Consider the following 18190-nt stretch of genomic DNA (forward strand, 5'->3'; position numbering starts at 1 on the left):
CCAGGACTTTGAGAGATACATCAATGAGTTATTTCAAGGTAGAAAATCATCTGTGCACAGGCACAACAAACAGTACTTCAGCAAGTGGATAAAATAATAGAAACACAGGTGACCATGTTGCAGTGCATTAATTCGTAGTGTATCGTTAGTGCTCATAAAGGAAGATATGGTGCTCATTGCCTTAGTGCCATCAACCCCTGCTTGTCAACGAAAGCACATGTAAACCAGGCCAAATATACTCAGACCCTGTTAACTAGATGGGTTTCCCACTGGTGGGCTGTCCATTGCAAACCTGGCGTGTTACTTCGATTATATAAAATGGTGGCAACTGTATCCCACAATTATCATTCAAAACCGGGAGTGTTTTTACCAAAATAATTCCTGCGTCCAGCCTCACAGTGCCAGCCCTTGTGATTATTGTTCTCACTGTAGCCAAAAAGTACCCAGATATGAGAACAATCAGGAGGACAGGAGAAACTATTTAGATAGTCAACTAGAGGTCAATCTGACATATCGAGAGTAAGTCCAACCTATACTTGCATCCCCGCATGGTCATTAATTAGTTCTGGGATCCATGTTTGGAGGGGCGAACTGAGCAGTCGGGCGTTCACTCTCGGCATTCCCTCATTTGCGGAATGGAGATGGAGGTATGGCCTGGCGCTGCACAGTTATGGAATAATGTGCTGATAGTCGTCCGCCATCTTAAAAAGGGGAAAGTATAGCCACAAAATATTTCACAGGCCCAAAAAAATGACATGCTTTGGGTCAGAATAATTTGGATACCTTATGTATTTGTAAATACCAGCAAATTTCTAAATAGCACATTGTATAGGTTTTTTTTTTAATATGAAGGAAAACAAAATGACGGGCAGTTTCATAATAAAATGATGCATATTGTGGTGAGAAAGCATTTATGCCTTGGAACTAGCACCATTGTTGAGTTCCTGTTTACAGACATTCTGGAGAACGGGTCTCTCAATTGTTTTTTATCCACGTTAGAGCTTGATGATTGTTTTCTAATATTGTGCTATAAAAAGTGTAAAAAATAAGGAGTGTGCCAATATTATCCAAATTACCCATATCATTTTGATGGTAGTATTGTCTATATTCACTACCGTCAACAAATGAGCACTGTGCTGTCGCCTCACTTCACCTCTTTGCAGAACTGTTGTATTTTAATCTATATGTTTATACAATTGCTGTTGATTTGATTTAAAACAATATGGTGGCCCCTGCTTTCTTTCTTCTTACATTCATGTAGTTGATGATTACATTGCCAGCAAATGCTTGGTTTTGTTCTCCAAAATAATCCTGAAGTTCCCCCTTCACTTTATACTGTCCCAACCATCCTGTTTGCTCATAATAATGGGTTGCTTCTTGTTTGAGTATACATTAAAGTGAATGGAAACATATTTTGATGGCATCTGAATTACCATTTGAAATTCATACCTTTTGAAATGTGCAATATTTGTGAAACTTTCAATACCGAAACAGTTATCAAACATGATGGGCAGGTTTCTTTACGTAGTATGTGTAAAAAAACGGACTATTAATTGAGCGGAGTGAATACCAAAGTCATGTAATAACCCCAACTCCTGTCAGGGTCAACCTTTAAAGTCATTAAATTAACCAGAGCTCAACCCCCAGGAAGCTATGGCACAGAGTAGACAGACTTAACTTAGATACAACGTGTTAAGTATTTATGCAGCAATAAAACATTAATAAAAATTGAAATGCAAAATAATAAAAATCAAAAAATGAATTAGAACAGCAGAGAATATTGTAATAAATAAAATGACAAAAATCCAACAAGGAGGAACTGAAGATACACATTTTTGAAGTTTTAAGTACAAATAGTGGCAAGAAGCACAAAGTGCCAATGATGTTAAATGATCGCAGTAGAAGAGGGCCTAGGCACAATTTGATGCAGGCTGTGATGGAACGCGGGTCAGATATCGCCAGCCAGGTTTGTCCTGATCGAAGATTTTACCTTCAGACTTTAGACCTTTAAATCCCAATCAACTACATAAGTACCCTACTAAAGACTCCTAAGACATCAAGGAAGGCACTCAGATTCTCACAAGGTGGCAGGCAGAGGTCAACACGAGGGTCTAGTTCAAAACCAGTTGTCAATGATCAGGTGGACAGTTGCAGGGTAAGGCTTCTTGAAGTTTTTTGTGTCCCCGTAGCTTTAGCAGAAGGTAGCATTTTGACCCTTTGAGTCCACCTTGTTGTCCTGGGTACAAGAGGGAGAGCTGGTCCAGTAGCCTAGGCTCTTCTCAGGTCTCAGACAGCAGTTCTCTTCTGATCTTCCACACTCCCAGGTGTGTTTTGAATGGGTGCCTGGAGATGTCACAGTAATACCTGGCACGAGCTAGAGGGTGGAAATAACCCCTTGGGATGCCCTATGGAATGGGGTAAAGGTTCCTGGGCCTAACCCTACCTGCTTTTGTAGATGGTCAGAGACAGACGTCTGTTAGAACACGCTCAGTTTTCAGTAACCAGCCAGTGGATATATACAAATTGTTGTGGCACTCTGTATCCCTTCTTTGAAGTGTGCCCCTAATGTTATAAGTAAACCTAGCAGACCTGCCAAACAGGCTGTAACACAGTAATATCAAAATGAGGCCCACCGTGGTTGGGTCCTAACTGGCTGGGCTTGGGGAGGGCAATGTGGTGGGGTGGGAAGTGACCTGCCCAAGTGTCAGCTAACATTTGCCTGTGACAGGGGAGGCCTCTTTGAAGTGTGCCCCAAGTGCCATTTGAAAACCCCAGCAGAGCTGCCAAGCAGGGTGTGACATTCAAGCAGGACATGAGACTTTAATGCCAAAGAGCATCCTCCCAGCCTCTCCTGCATATTCTGTCAGGTTCAGTTGGGTCATCAGTGCCTATTCTGGTCAGCCAGTTATTTGCTTCTGGGAGCAAGTTCACATCTCATTCATGCCTATATAAATGATAAGTCCTGGCTGGCCAATGTGGGAGAGTACAAATTCAGATTTAACCTCCAGGGACTTTAGGGAGGACAAAAGTAACTTTCAAAAAGTAAATGTCCTGTAATATTTCGAAATAAAACTGACTTCACCATTGAACTGGATTTTAATCACTATTAAAAATAGATATTATATTATTTTCTAGAGAGTCCCATTCCCGAGATACAGTATTAGTTTTTAAATATTGCATCCCATTGCTTTCCTATAGAACAGCCGTCCTGATACTGTGAAATTGTTTAACTGCTTTTTCCACTGTAAGGACATTTACCATTAAAACGTTACATGTCTTACTTTAAAATACCAAGCACCCTTCCTTAGGAGCAAAAAGATTATTAATGGATGACTTTTAAAGTTTTAAAAAGGAAGGTTCAGGCCTGTCAAAAGGGTGTTTTATTTGAATGTCAAATTTGCAGTTAAACCCTTCACAGCCAGGTTGCTGGTGGCAGACCTGTGGGCATATTTACATAGTCAATGCAGTGAGTGACACAATGGATACTGCACCCCACTGGTGACATTTAATGCACAGAGCTTGGGCGCACTAAGTACCATATACTAGGGTCTTATAAGTAAGGTAAACATGCCAATAAGGGGTATACCAGTGTCATCATGTTTAAAGGAGAAGCACAGCACTTTACCTTTGCTTAGCAGGGATAAAGAGCACAGTTTACTAAGGCCAGCAAAATAAGTCAAGGCAAACATATGGGGGGATACCACACAGGAGACCATCATTTACAGCAGTATGGTATTGGCATTACTTACACTCTATGTTCTAAGTTGGCAGATGCTTTGTCCTGCTCTTGTCTGAACAATCTATAATTCCTCCACGAATTGTACTTGGAGCTGCTAGGTCTTTTTTGGAAAGAGTAAAGATGGTGCAAATCCAAATTAAATCTAAAAGACTTCAAAGATCTTCTCTCCATGTGATGACTACTTTAGTTTGGTCAAATTAACTTTATTTCAGCCCACATGTGATTTTTATTCCTACTAAGGACATACAGGTCAAAGTATTGAAGCAGTGTCATGTCTTCATTCAATTTGATCATAGGGGAGTTAGAAAAACTTGAAATCTGTTTTGACTATCCTTTTGATGGTCAACTGTGCATACAGGCACCTGTCTACCCTATTTGTGCTTAATGTAACTCCTTGCATTCTAAACACTTTTTGCTGCCTTTACCAGTGGACCATGAATCATGGCAAACAACCTTGATATATTTTATGACTGAACTTCGCTCTTGTATAGAATATGAAATGAAAAGAAGGATTTGTAAAGCGCTACGCAGACCCGAGGGTATCTAGGCGCTGGATAGACAAGCAGGCAGTGAGATCGATTAGTAAGGTAAGTTAGTAGAGCCAGGTCTTCAAGCGCTCGCTGAACTGCAACAGGTTGGGTTCATTTTTGAGAAAAGTAGGCAGGGAGTTCCAGAGTGGTATAAGCAAAGCTTTTGCCTCCCCACTTTACTTTAAGCAACTTGGGGGTGATAAGATTGCCACTGTCTGAGGATCTCAGTGATCTGGCTGGGATGTAAGGCTTGAAGAGTTGCGACAATTGCCTAGGGCCCTTGCCGCGTGTAGCCTTGAACGCAATACATAAAGCTTTGAACTGAATGCTTATGCTGAGAGGTAACCAATGAAGCTCAGCAAGAGTCTTAGAAGCCAAGTCAAAGCGGGCAAGCCCAAGCAGGACTCTGGCAGCGTAATTCTGCATCACCTGAAATTTATGTATACTGCGCATGCAAACGCTAGTGAGAAGGCGTTGGAGTAGTCAAGTCAAGTCAAGTCAAGGTATGCTTTATTCGATATTTCAATCATAAAAGCAGAATACATAAAACAGAAGGAAAGAATTAAAATTCATACAACATTTTAAAATAGAATTAAATTTGCAGCCACATGATATCACAATACAAGACATACGTTTTACAATTTCTAACTTGATTGAGAGTTCTAATTTAAGAGTTACGTACTATACCTATAAACAGTTAAAAAATGATAAAAAGTTTAAAATATATCTTGGTTAAAAATTCCTTCTTTTTTAAAGGAATACAGGTTGGAAATATAGACAAAGGATCATAACAGAGAATAGTCAGGTGACTAGCAGTCTCTGTCTAATCGACCACGCCCATCCAAGATACTTCGAGGTAGCTATTGTGATCCATGACAAAGTGCTGGTGCGTATAATGCGCAGAGCAACAATACTACTAGTAGTCCCCAAGTATTTACACATCGGAGATAACCAGATGCGTCTTGGAACCAGATAAACTTTACAAGAAAATAGAAAATGGCCAATTGTTTCTTTGGTGGTGCCACATACAGGGCAGCTATCACAGGATCCGCCTTCCCATTTGGCTACCAAATATCTGAGGGGTAGTGCACCTGCTCTTAGTTGAAAAAGGAGCTTTCTATCACCTGGTCTAGTTATGATGTCCCAGTAGGGTTCCAGGCAAGGATACATATTAGCTTCTAGAAATCCTCCAGCCATAGATCCAGCGCTAGAACTATTCCAATGCCGAGAGGCTACCATCTCCCAATAAATTTCTTTCAGAATGCTTTTGGATGGAATAGTTACTCCCACAGGATCTTCCCAAAGCGAGCACATACCAAGCTCAGTCAAAGTTAACTTAAGTGATTTAAGCCACCCAATTTTGTGGAATACATCTATTCTAATAATATCTAGGAACCCCTCAGCATAGTGGGAGAGCACTGGTGTCGTCCAAAGCCTTCGCCAATACAAAATCGGACGGAGCCTAACCAAATCTGTGACTGCTCTTCTACCCAGGTCATATCTGAGGGGCAACAAAGGTGAACTTTTAGGGACACCGGTTATTGCCCGAAGAAATGTATTTTCCGAGGTTTGAAGTGCAGCCACCTTCTTGAAGCCCCATAGCTCAGCCCCGTAGAGTGCAGAGCCTAGAGCCTTCGCTTCATAAACCTGAAGTACAGGTTTTACTGGTTTGGTCAAAGATTTTCTATGCTCTGAGCTAATGGCACCGGACAATTGCCTATGTCTAAGTGTAGCAATGTCTATGTGCTGGCGCCATCTATTCTCACTAGATATGTGTAGTCCTAGGTACATAAAAATATTCACCACCTCTAGCGGCAGCCATTCATAGTAATTTTGGATTTAAAGCTACGATGGGGATTAAAAGTCATAAGTTTTGTTTTAGCGGTGTTGACCTCTAAGCCATACTCCCTACAAAATTGGTCAAAAATAGACAGAGCACACTGCAGACCGCTTGGAGTCTTAGATAAAATAAGCGTGTCGTCTGCAAACATTAAAATAGGCATTTTTAAGCCAGCTATAGAGGGAGCATCCACCTGTGCAGAGAGCATACGGGCAACAACATCGTTGATGTACAATGTAAAAAGGATGGGAGCCATTGAACCTCCTTGTCGAACACCCCGTTCAACTGGAAAATCCACAGTCACCGAACCATATCCCCCCCACTGAATCTTGGCAAAATTTGTTTCATGAAGCCTCATTATTAGTGACAGTAACTCTTCTGGTAGACCCTGGTTCTTAAGAACCAACCACAGCTTGGTCCGGGGAACAAGGTCGAAGGCAGCCCGCAGATCAACAAAAGCTGCGTACAAGCTGCCCTCGCCCAGCACCACGGTCCTCCATTGTAACAGGGTAAAGCGGAAGACCTGGTCAACCGTGCTTGTGGACCGACGGAATCCTGCCTGGAAGGGTGACAGGGCATTGGTCTCCTATGCCCAGTCAAAGAGCCTATTGACAATCACGCGCCCCACAACCTTTTGGATAGTGTCAATAAGGCTTATCGGTCTATAATTGCCCGGCTGGGACCGGTCGCTTTTCTTGAACACGGGTATTATTACCGCACCCTGCCAAGATGTTGGTACCGCTGCACCCTGCGCAATTGCATTAATAAGGAGATGTATATTCTTACACCAGCGTTCTTTATCATTGATAAAGACATCAGCTGAGACACCATCAGGTCCTGGGGCGCGTCCACCAGACACTGAGCTAAGGGCCATCATAATCTCTTTGACACTAAAGAAATTATCTTTAAATTGAATTAAACTTATATCTGACCCTGTGACGACTTTATTTGACTCAGCATATTGATTTTTAAAGAATTTTACCCATTCATCTTCCGGTACATTGTTATTTGGGGGTACGAGTAAACCTGAACTTCCCCATTTGACAATGCTCCAGAATAACCTGGAATCATTCCTGTCACTAGCTATCTTTAGCTCAGACCAATGATGCTCATCCCAGGCTTTCTTTGTCTTTGATATACTAGCTTTATATTCCTTTCTAGCAAATCGAATGGCAGTAGACTGCCTCCCCTTTATGGCGGTTCCTAAAGCTAGTCGAGCATCTCTACATTGGTCATTATACCACTTTGCAGGCTTTGGGACTCTCTTTCCTTTATTTTTCACTGGCTTAAGGAAGTGGTTTTTTATTGCACAAAAGAGAGAGTCGTGTATTTCAACTACTCTACCCAACCCGGTGCTAGATGAATTAATATGCTCAATGGCTAGTATTGCTTTATCTACTTCGCCACTGATGTTAGCAATGGCCAGTTGGTTAGTCACTATGTTCGCCCACCTTAGTCTGCGCATATCATTAGTGGGGACGGTCAAAGGAGGGGCAAGCTCAGTCGGGCCAATGGTCCGGTTGGTAAAAAACCACCATTTATGATCTGCACACAGGGGGTTGTGGTCACTCTCACTCCTCCAAACAACCTCCATGTCGCAGATCAACCGCCATAATTTAAGACTACATAAAACATAGTCAATTCTACTTTTGTATCGCCCGTTATCAAATGTATTGGTCCCATTTTTATCACTTCAAGTCCTCCCATTTAGAGCTCTTAAGCCCTTTTCATAGCAGAGGGCATTCAAACTAATCCCATCATCGGTCCAACGCACAACCGATTTAAGCTCCAGCTTGGGAACTCCCCATTGCCGATCTTCTTCGTCCCCAAGAAAATCATCTTCAGTAGCTAGGGGTTCGAATGTTCTATTAAAATCACCCGCAATGACAATGTTATTGTTTAGAGAGTGAATATCAAGGAGGCGTCCCAAGGCCGCTAAAACCTCAGATCTCCCTCCCCTATTACTCCTCACATAAACATTGTAAATGTCAAGCATTCCCAATTTATCTAGGTTCACTCTGATTAATTGAATGTCTCTATGGCTGGTGTCAATGGCTTTGACAACTAACTTTAGACTCTGACGGACCCATATAGTTAATCCACCCATAGGTCTCCCCTTTGGACCTTTTAAAGCAGGCACAGAGTAATTCAAATATCCCTGAGCGAAAGATGGTTCACATAGCCAGGTCTCTTGAAATATACATAGGTCAAAGTCATTAACAAAACAAAGCCAGTCGTCAGATATCAGTTTAGAGGCCAACCCAGCAATATTCCATGAAAGTAGCTTCCCCATGTTATCCCCAGTGCCAACCGGGGGGTTAGTTAATAAAGGAGGATCAAGGGAAATAAGGGGATTAATACAAATACCAGCACTTGTTTCTAGTGGTAAGTTTCCTAGCTCGTTGGGAGGGGAAGGTAAATCAAAAGAAGTCTCTTGGATGACTGTCATTGAGCCCTTATGGTGGTTATGTCAATCCACTTCTTCAAGATTTGCTAGAACCTCATAGCGGTTTCCAAGAGAAATGACAGGATTGGACTGTTTACAAAGTGGAGCCCCTGGAATAGCAGAGGGAACTATTTGAGTTCTTGGGTAAAAATATGTCAATTCCCAGGTAGAAATAAAAGACCTCGCATTGATCGTATGCCAATTAAGAATATGGCTGACGGCTCTGGGGTCTCTGAAATTAATTATTACAATATCCCCGTTTATATTCTTAGGTGTGTTTCCCAACCAAGAGAGACGCCGTACGTGTAAAATTTCGCCATTTATACACAAAGGAAGAGGGCGGTTCTGACCAAGCCAATGAATAACTTTATTTTTTAACTGCAAGTAACCTTCGGTTGTCCCCTCTTTTAATGCTGGGACTCCCGCGAGAACAACCACAAGGGGAACTGCTTCAGGTGGCAGTTCTAATTGGAGCCCCTTGCGTTTCTTTGCAGAAGGAGATGGAATTTTACCTTTTTTATCACGTGTTGTACCAGATTGAATTAAGTTGTCTTCCCTCAAAGACTCTCTATCTTTATTTGAAGTAGAATGTTGCAATGATTTGGAAGTAATGACCCTTCCTATGCTTTTATTATTTAGATTATTAATACTAGAATGATTTTGAGAAACAGAGTTTATAGATGGTACAATGGGGGATGATACAACAGGTGCTGTAGTAATAGGGGGTGCCATCACTGGCTTTGCAAAATTCTTGATTAATTCCCTGTTATTACCTATTAGCGATTCTAAATTATCAAGTCTATTAACTATTGTTTTTAATCTCTCGAGAATAGGTAAGATGAGAGATCAAAATAGCTGTTCAACATTACCCAATACCTCCGCAATAGATATATCATTTGCTAAACAAGGAACGGGAGTAACTGGGAAAGATGTTTTATCAGTACAAGTTACAGGACCCTTAGCATTTGAAACCAAATCAGAGTGGTTACTCTTTTTTTTACTCTTTAACGGCTCACTACCTCTCTTTCTCCTTTTTCTAGGTGGTGTACCTGAACATTTAGATTGCCTAGGTGTGTTAGCCTTTTGAGGTGGAAGCTTAACAACTTGTGGTGGTGACTCAATTGAGAGTACTGGCTCAGAGATTGAATTAGGGAGTAGAAGTGGGGCAGTTAGAGACTGGACATTATTTAATTCGGGTAAGGAGGTTAAATGTCGTGTTAGGATTGGGAGGTCATCATTGCTGGAGTTATCTAGGTCTTCATTTTGGGAGTGGCAACTCCCAGGTGGGGAAGTGGCTGAGTGCAATGAACCCACGAGGGATGGCGAGTTTTTAATAAGCTCAATAGAGCTACGGCGCTTTGCCCTTAGTTCAGCAAGGATTCATTCCCGTTCTAATCCCGAGTTGACCCTAAATAAATAACTATCTAGGGTCCCCTTGTTAGCGCCTCCAGCCATGTTAAAGATAATACCGCTGTGGTTGGACTATAGGTCGAGTTAACAGCTATAAATGAGGTAGCTCGCTATGGGTAAAACATGCAAAAAGAACAAAGGGCACAAAACAAGGGAGTAAATGCCAGCTCACGAAATTGTGTGTTCCAATAAAATCACAAGCACCTTTAAGGGGGTGAGCCCGGTCCGGTCTCCCTTGGCTCCTGAGGGCTACAGAGGGCCCGCCCTTTGCCCGGCGTGGACCCGCGCGTGGTCCCGCGAGGCGGTAGCCCAGCTGAAGTTTATAACGCCTCCAGGTGCCAAAGTACAGGAAGCGGCTTCCTCTTCTGCCGCAGGGAAAGCTGGGGGATGTAGTCTCCCCTCCTCACAGCGGCCGCGGTGGAATGGCGGCAGCGAGAGGGAGACGGTCAACAGACACGAAGATTGGAACCAGGGCAGGCAGGTAAGGTGTCAGCAGCAGGCACACAGGGAATGAAAGTCGCCCGCTCAGCCAGAAGCCCAGCTGAAGTTTATAACGCCTCCAGGCGCCAAAGTACAGGAAGCGGCTTCCTCTTCTGCCGCAGGGAAAGCTGGGGGATGTAGTCTCTCCTCCTCACAGCGGCCGCGGTGGAATGGCGGCAGCGGGAGGGAGACGGTGAAAAAACACGAAGATTGGAACCAGGGCAGGCAGGTAAGGTGTCAGCAGCAGGCACACAGGGAATGAAAGTCGCCCGCTCAGCCAGAAGCCCAGCTGAAGTTTATAACGCCTCCAGGCGCCAAAGTACAGGAAGCGGCTTCCTCTTCTGCCGCAGGGAAAGCTGGGGGATGTAGACTCCCCTCCTCACAGCGGCCGCGGTGGAATGGCGGCAGCGGGACGGAGACGGTCAACAGACACGAAGATTGGAACCAGGGCAGGCAGGTAAGGTGTCAGCAGCAGGCACACAGGGAATGAAAGTCGCCCGCTCAGCCAGAAGCCCAGCTGAAGTTTATAACGCCTCCAGGCGCCAAAGTACAGGAAGCGGCTTCCTCTTCTGCCGCAGGGAAAGCTGGGGGATGTAGTCTCCCCTCCTCACAGCAGCCGCGGTGGAATGGCGGCAGCGGGAGGGAGACGGTCAACAGACACGAAGATTGGAACCAGGGCAGGCAGGTAAGGTGTCAGCAGCAGGCACACAGGGAATGAAAGTCGCCCGCTCAGCCAGAAGCCCAGCTGAAGTTTATAACGCCTCCAGGCGCCAAAGTACAGGAAGCGGCTTCCTCTTCTGCCGCAGGGAAAGCTGGGGGATGTAGTCTCCCCTCCTCACAGCGGCCGCGGTGGAATGGCGGCAGCAGGAGGGAGACGGTCAACAGACACGAAGATTGGAACCAGGGCAGGCAGGTAAGGTGTCAGCAGCAGGCACACAGGGAATGAAAGTCGCCCGCTCAGCCAGAAGCCCAGCTGAAGTTTATAACGCCTCCAGGCGCCAAAGTACAGGAAGCGGCTTCCTCTTCTGCCGCAGGGAAAGCTGGGGGATGTAGTCTCCCCTCCTCACAGCGGCCGCGGTGGAATGGCGGCAGCGGGAGGGAGACGGTCAACAGACACGAAGATTGGAACCAGGGCAGGCAGGTAAGGTGTCAGCAGCAGGCACACAGGGAATGACTACTTTAGTTTGGTCAAATTATGTCATGTCTCCATTAAATTTGATCATAGGGGAGTTAGAACAACTTGAAATCTGTTTTGACTATCCTTTTGATGGTCAACTGTGCATTCAGGCACCTGTCTACCCTATTTGTGCTTAATGTAACTCCTTGCATTCTAAACACTTTTTGCTGCCTTTACCAGTGGACCATGAATCATGGCAAACAACCTTGATATATTTTATGACTGAACTTCGCTCTTGTATAGAATATGAAATGAAAAGAAGGATTTGTAAAGCGCTACACAGTCCCAAGGGAATCTAGGCGCTGGATAGACAAGCAGGCAGTGAGATCGATTAGTAAGGTAAGTTAGTAGAGCCAGGTCTTCAAGCGCTTGCTGAACTGCAACAGGTTGGGTTCATTTTTGAGAAAAGTAGGCAGGGAGTTCCAGAGTGGTATAAGCAAAGCTTTTGCCTCCCCACTTTACTTTAAGCAACTTGGGGGTGATAAGATTGCCACTGTCTGAGGATCTCAGTGATCTGGCTGGAATGTAAGGCTTGAAGAGTTGCGACAATTGCCTAGGGCCCTTGCCGCGTGTAGCCTTGAACGCAATACATAAAGCTTTGAACTGAATGCATTTGCTGAGAGGTAACCAATGAAGCTCAGCAAGAGTCTTAGAAGCCAAGTCAAAGCGGGCAAGCCCAAGCAGGACTCTGGCAGCGAAATTCTGCATCACCTGAAATTTATGTATAGTGAGAAGGCGTTGGAGTAGTCCAGCCTAGAGCCAATTAAGGCCGTGACTACTGTTCCTTAGTTCAAATGGGATGAACGGAAGTACTTTTTTCAGGATTTTAAGGATAAAAAACATGCAGCTGTAGTCTGATTATTCTGGGATTCAAAGAGCTTGGAGGTGAAAAGAACACACCAAGGTTTTTTTACCTTGCTGGCTGGTATTCGGGGAGAGCACATGTCACTTGGCCACCAGCTATCTGACCAGATACTTGGCGTGATGCCGAACAGCATGACGTCTGTTTTTGAAGTATTTCGTTTCAAACAGCTAGCCTGCATCCAGTTCCCTATATGACCCATGCAGTCTTGAAACCGAGATGCCATATCCATGGTCCGGCTGTTGATGGACACAATAATCTGTGTGTCATCAGCATAGGACACCAGCGAGAAACCGAAGCTTCTTATCAGCTTGGCCAGGGGGTGACGTAAAAGTTAAAAAGAGTGGGGCTCAGTGATGAGCCCTGAGGGACTCCACAGGGAAGTGAGAAATCCGGGGAGACGAATACATCATGTGCCACTGATTGCGTCCTGTTGGACAAAAAAGATCTGAGTAGGAGTGTTTTATCCCTGATTCCCAGCGAGGCAGGGCGCTCAACCAAAACGCCGTGGTTGACCGTGTTGAATGCCGCCGAGAGATCTAAAATGATAAGGGCAGCACTACCCCCACTGTCAAGGGTTTGCCTAAGTTTCTCCGTGGCTGTAATAAGCACCAATTCAGTGCTATGATGGGCCCGGAAGCCATATTGCGAGTGGTCCAGAATGTCGCCTTCCATGAGAAAAGAGGACAATTCCTCATTTAGGAATCTTTCAATGACCTTAGCAGGGAATGGTAGCCTAGAGGTAGGTCTATAGTTGGAAGTGTCCTCCGGATCCAGATTCGGTTTCTTCAAGAGAGGCAGGATGGAGGCTTTTTTCCAATTCGTGGGAAAATACCCTGTGGTAATATTATGGTTAAAAATAGGCCAGAGGGCAAATGTAATGGTTTCAGGGAACATATGCAAGATTTTAGGTGGGCATGTGACAATGATGACAGCAGACCGTTTATCAAAGTTGGCTATTTTTTCTCCATTTTAAGCACTACCAACAAATGTAGAAATAGCCCATTGCTTTTGACAGACTCATTTTGTTCTATCTGGTAACCTTATATAATCATCTGAAAGGTACTTGGTATCCTTAACATATCTGGAAGAAATATATGCATGCCATTGGGAAATAAACAAGCTCAATTATCTGATTATCTTCCCTAATCCAGCAGGCCGCCATTGCAGATTAATCAAAGTCTGCAGCAATATTTGTGTTGTTAATATAATGTTACCCAGGATGATAGTTTTTCTTCCAATGGCAGAGTTTTCTTATAACACTATTTGCAGTGTTAGTAAGGCTTCATCATTCTTTTCAATGCAATGTTTCCATCCAAAGGTACTTCCATTTACTTCTCAAATGGATCTTATCATTCCTGTGGTTACAGAATATTAGATCAGCTGAGAAAATATAGACAATTTATGTCAGAAAGCATAAATCATTCCAAAATAATGATGAAGAAGAATAATGACAAATCAAATTCCAATTATTTTGTCTTGGGAAGAATCTTTGATTGTCTGCTTGGTTTAATCCAATTCGTATAAAGCCAGTGATTATTTGACCTGATCCTTGCCATTAAATACCATCTGAACCCCCACCAATTATGGTGAAAAGACAACCTGAATATGAGGGGGTTGTGTTTCCAGAAAGCTTCGAGGAAAACTTCAGTTTCTTATCCAATAGAAGGATTACCCATAAATGAGTGTTCCTAGGAAGATTCATCTTTGGTTTATGTTCCCGGGTTGGTCTGTGTTTTTCCCAAAGATATTCAGATGAACACAGGGCTTCTGAAGAGTCACATGCTGTCGCATAACTTAAGAAATATAACTTACTCAAGCTCGTGCAGGTTTCAGAGGAGTAGTCTTCGGCACTGTCTTGTTCAGTACATCGCAGTTCTCTGCATCATGTTCAAAGCAGGTTGTTGAAGTCACTCAGTAGCATCCTTTTCTGCAGGAGTGTGGAGGGGATCCTCATTGGTAGCCAACGGTGTAGAGTGAGGGCTACAACAGTGGCCATGCAGATTACCAAATGGCACTAAGAAGATCAACATTGGGCTGCTTCATCCTGTCAACACAGACAGCATGAGTTCCCAGTGAAAGACGGATCTTGACCCTAAAATGTGACAAAACAAAGATGGTAGTCTCTCCTTTAGAAATTACATATGCTTCTCAAGCCAAGATGTGGTAGAGTCTCCCTATGAGGTCAATCACTGTTTGTGGCATATAAATGCTGGTAATTGAAAAGGGTGGATATGGTGCAACACATTCCGTTCCCTGATTTCTCCTTGGCCTCAATGCTGAATTGCTATATATTTTTGTCCCTGATTTTTTGCAGCAGGTTTGGATCATTTCTTGTGAATTTTGCATTTTCTGTAGCCTGGTGAAGCTTTGCTATTTCTGTATTTTCCACCAAGCTGTATTTGGATCAACGTCCTTGTGGATTATCTAATTCTGGACAAATTACTCCCTGATATCAGGGGGGAGTGTGGTGTTTTGCTGATGATAACCAATGTAATCAACATCATCAATCAAGATTCCCGAAGGAAATGTTTTCTCATATGGGGTTTTCCTTCGAGCTATGACACTCCATATGAGACATCTGTCACGTTTGGTGCATATGATTCTGTGCAGTATGCTGCTGGGAGTAATCCCCCCTTTCTTAGTGGAATTTAGAATAGCCAGTTCTTAACCGTAACACAGATGGTGGTATGATAGAGGCACGCATGGCTAAACCACATGTGCCTCTACCACGCAGCCTAAACCACGAATGCGTATTAACCACGCATTTCTTCACCAAGCATCCCTTTACAACGTAATTTTATGTTAAAGGCATGAATGGTAAAGAAGTATGCATGGCTATGGGTGCGACCCCCTCCCCCCACCCTAAGCTGCATACTCCCAACCTGCCCCCCAGCCCTGAGGTCCAAATACCCAACCCCTTCCAACCCCCACGTGGTCCCTAACCCTTAACCAACACTACTCCGACCCCCTCCCACCCCCCTGCGTTGTACCTAAAACTAACCCAACCCCTTCCACTGCCCTTAGGCCTAAAACCCAAACCCCTATTTCTAAAAGCTACCCCAACCCTCCTCCAGCCCTGAAAACTACCCGACCCTCCCCCAGCCCTGTAAACTACCCCCAGCCATGAAAACTACCCCCGAGCCGCAGCCCTGAAAACTACCACCGAACCCCCAACCCAAGCGTGGTTAAGGCAAGCATGGTTATGATTGCGATGTCGGAACACGTGTGGCTGAAGCCACGATGTTCCAACTGTTTCCCAACACAGACACCACAGAAGTGATGAATGACTATTCTTGCATTCGTTGGAACCTCTGGAAACCAGGGGTTGCATTGTATTTACTTTAATGCTTATATATGCAGTTATGAACAGTTACTAAACATATACCGTTCAGCTTTGGCCCCACCCCAAAAAGGATCAGTCTATCCTGAGCTGTAATGCCATGTCTCCTCTGAACGATAACACCAGCAATCCTAATCATGTTATTTTTCAGGTGTCATTGATAAGGTAAATCTGGGACAAAAAAATCATTAACTGCAACTTCAGTTGATAATAGAATCCTTTAATAGAATCTAAAACCATCAGCATTTGAGTATGTGAATGTAAATGCTGCAGTGCTGAAATCGTGGCATTTCCGGTACCAAGTCTGGCACTCCCCATCACCAATGCACATCCTGCACCAGTACTGTAGCAAATCTGTTGGCGAAGCATATTATATCAAGTGTCAGAAGTGTAGATACTCAGACACCTTCAGATAGAATATCAGGTGTGAAGTATAAGGAACATCAACAGCCAACAGCGTAGACGCCAGTTACCACCAGCAAGGATATTGAGATGCCAAGAACATGAAGCATCAAATGAAGTGAGCCTGGAACTGAAGATGCCAAATATGGTGCTCTTAGAGGCCACGCGCTTGGGGTCTAAGATCCTAAGACACAATACGCCTACAGTGCCCACCACAAGAGGACAAGATTCGAGCTCAATATTCAAAGAGGAAAGACCATTTTGAAATACCAAGAGTTGAGGAAGGCATGAGCAAAGACATTAAAATAAGAACATAATAACACTTATGTTTCCAAAAATGATCATCTGCTACTAGCAGGGAGAATAAAATGCACTGAACATGAACTGTAAGATGCCAAGAGCATGGTGTTTCAGCTGCCAGAAACAGTAGGCCCCCTCAGGACTCTATCAGGAGCTCTCCGGCTGAAGTGGTGTGCTGAAGAGGCCCCCTGGAGTTTAGGCCCCCCTGTACTGCGGGGGCTGCGGGGGCCTGTGTTACGCCCCTGGTTTGGCCGGCTTGAGACGTGGTCAAACCCACATGCACCCTGATAGCAGTGCACCCACTCCTCCTTGTGACTGCCCCGCAAATGGCCTCACCCTCAAGACACTGCACTTAGAAGTTGAAAAATAAGACGATAATAAACCTGTTTTATTCTAGTTTTAATTTACAACTTTTAAAGCTGCTGGCGGGGGGTGACAGATGCGCTGACTCCCCCACCTCCCAACTCTCACCTGCCCTCGCTGCTGTTCACTACCTAATAAGTTAAGGCTCTAAACTCCTCAAAGCTTGAACAAAAGGACCCAGTAATTGCAATGCAACATGCTATTCCTCATTTCAGAGAGTTTAACGCATGAATACTCGTTAACTCATAGGGAGATGCCATATGGGATCGTGAACTCCAGGCCCGTTATCTTCCCAGAAAATTTACAGGGGACTCGTCCTGTGGGGTCGAGGAGAACGAAGAATCTCAGCGACTGAGAACCAGGAAGTGCTGAGAGCCAGAAACTTCAGAGGTGCTTATTCAGAGAGAGCAAAACACCTCACCGCACATTGGACCACCACACATGTATGCACCATTGCACACAGAAAAGCAGCCATCCAAGTGCATGTGTACATAGGATACTCATATTGCCAATCACATACATAAAGAACACACATGCAAACAGTGAAAGACGATTGTTGGATAGAGCAAACGTTTTTAAAAGGGGATGAACCGTTAAATACATGTGTTATTACACTTATAACTGAATTATATGGATAAAATATGTTGAAAGGATATATTTGTGGTTATAATGACAATTTGACCTGATTTTCTGCTTTCAAGGATTACCTTTCTCCCATTTTGCTAAAGTCCTTGTTACTACAAAAGAAACAAAGCTCATGTTAACTGAGTTACAAAAATACTCAAAGTCCGAAACGGCTTTGAACTGTTCATTCTGCCGCAAAGAGCTTCGCACAGTGAAACCATGCTATAAATCTTTTTACTGAGATGGAAGACAGATAATAATAGCCAGTGTGGAAAAATAAATGACTTCATTACATTGCTCTTTCATCCAGCCAGGCACTGAAATGCACACAAGCAATTACACAAAATGCTTACTCTCTCTTTTACTTTGTCAGGGCAGGAATGTTTTAAATCTGAACGCACCAGTGACAGGAAGAAATCCCATAGTAATGGTGCAACAGCTAAGGCCCGAATTATAAAGCTATCTTCATCCATAAATGGATGCTTGTGGCTAAAAATGGCTCTGTTTACATCTGTCAGGCAGCCACAAACAGATGGCTACCCAGCTTTTATGCATATACCACTGTATATATGTACACCACGACTGTGCACAATTATGCAGCAGTAAACCCTGCCCAAGGGGGTGAGGACAGATCAAGGCGAGGTTTACATTGATGTTTTGTGAGCCATAAACGT

This window comes from Triturus cristatus, chromosome 1_1, assembly GCF_964204655.1.
Source record: "Triturus cristatus chromosome 1_1, aTriCri1.1, whole genome shotgun sequence".
Classification (NCBI taxonomy): domain Eukaryota; kingdom Metazoa; phylum Chordata; class Amphibia; order Caudata; family Salamandridae; genus Triturus; species Triturus cristatus.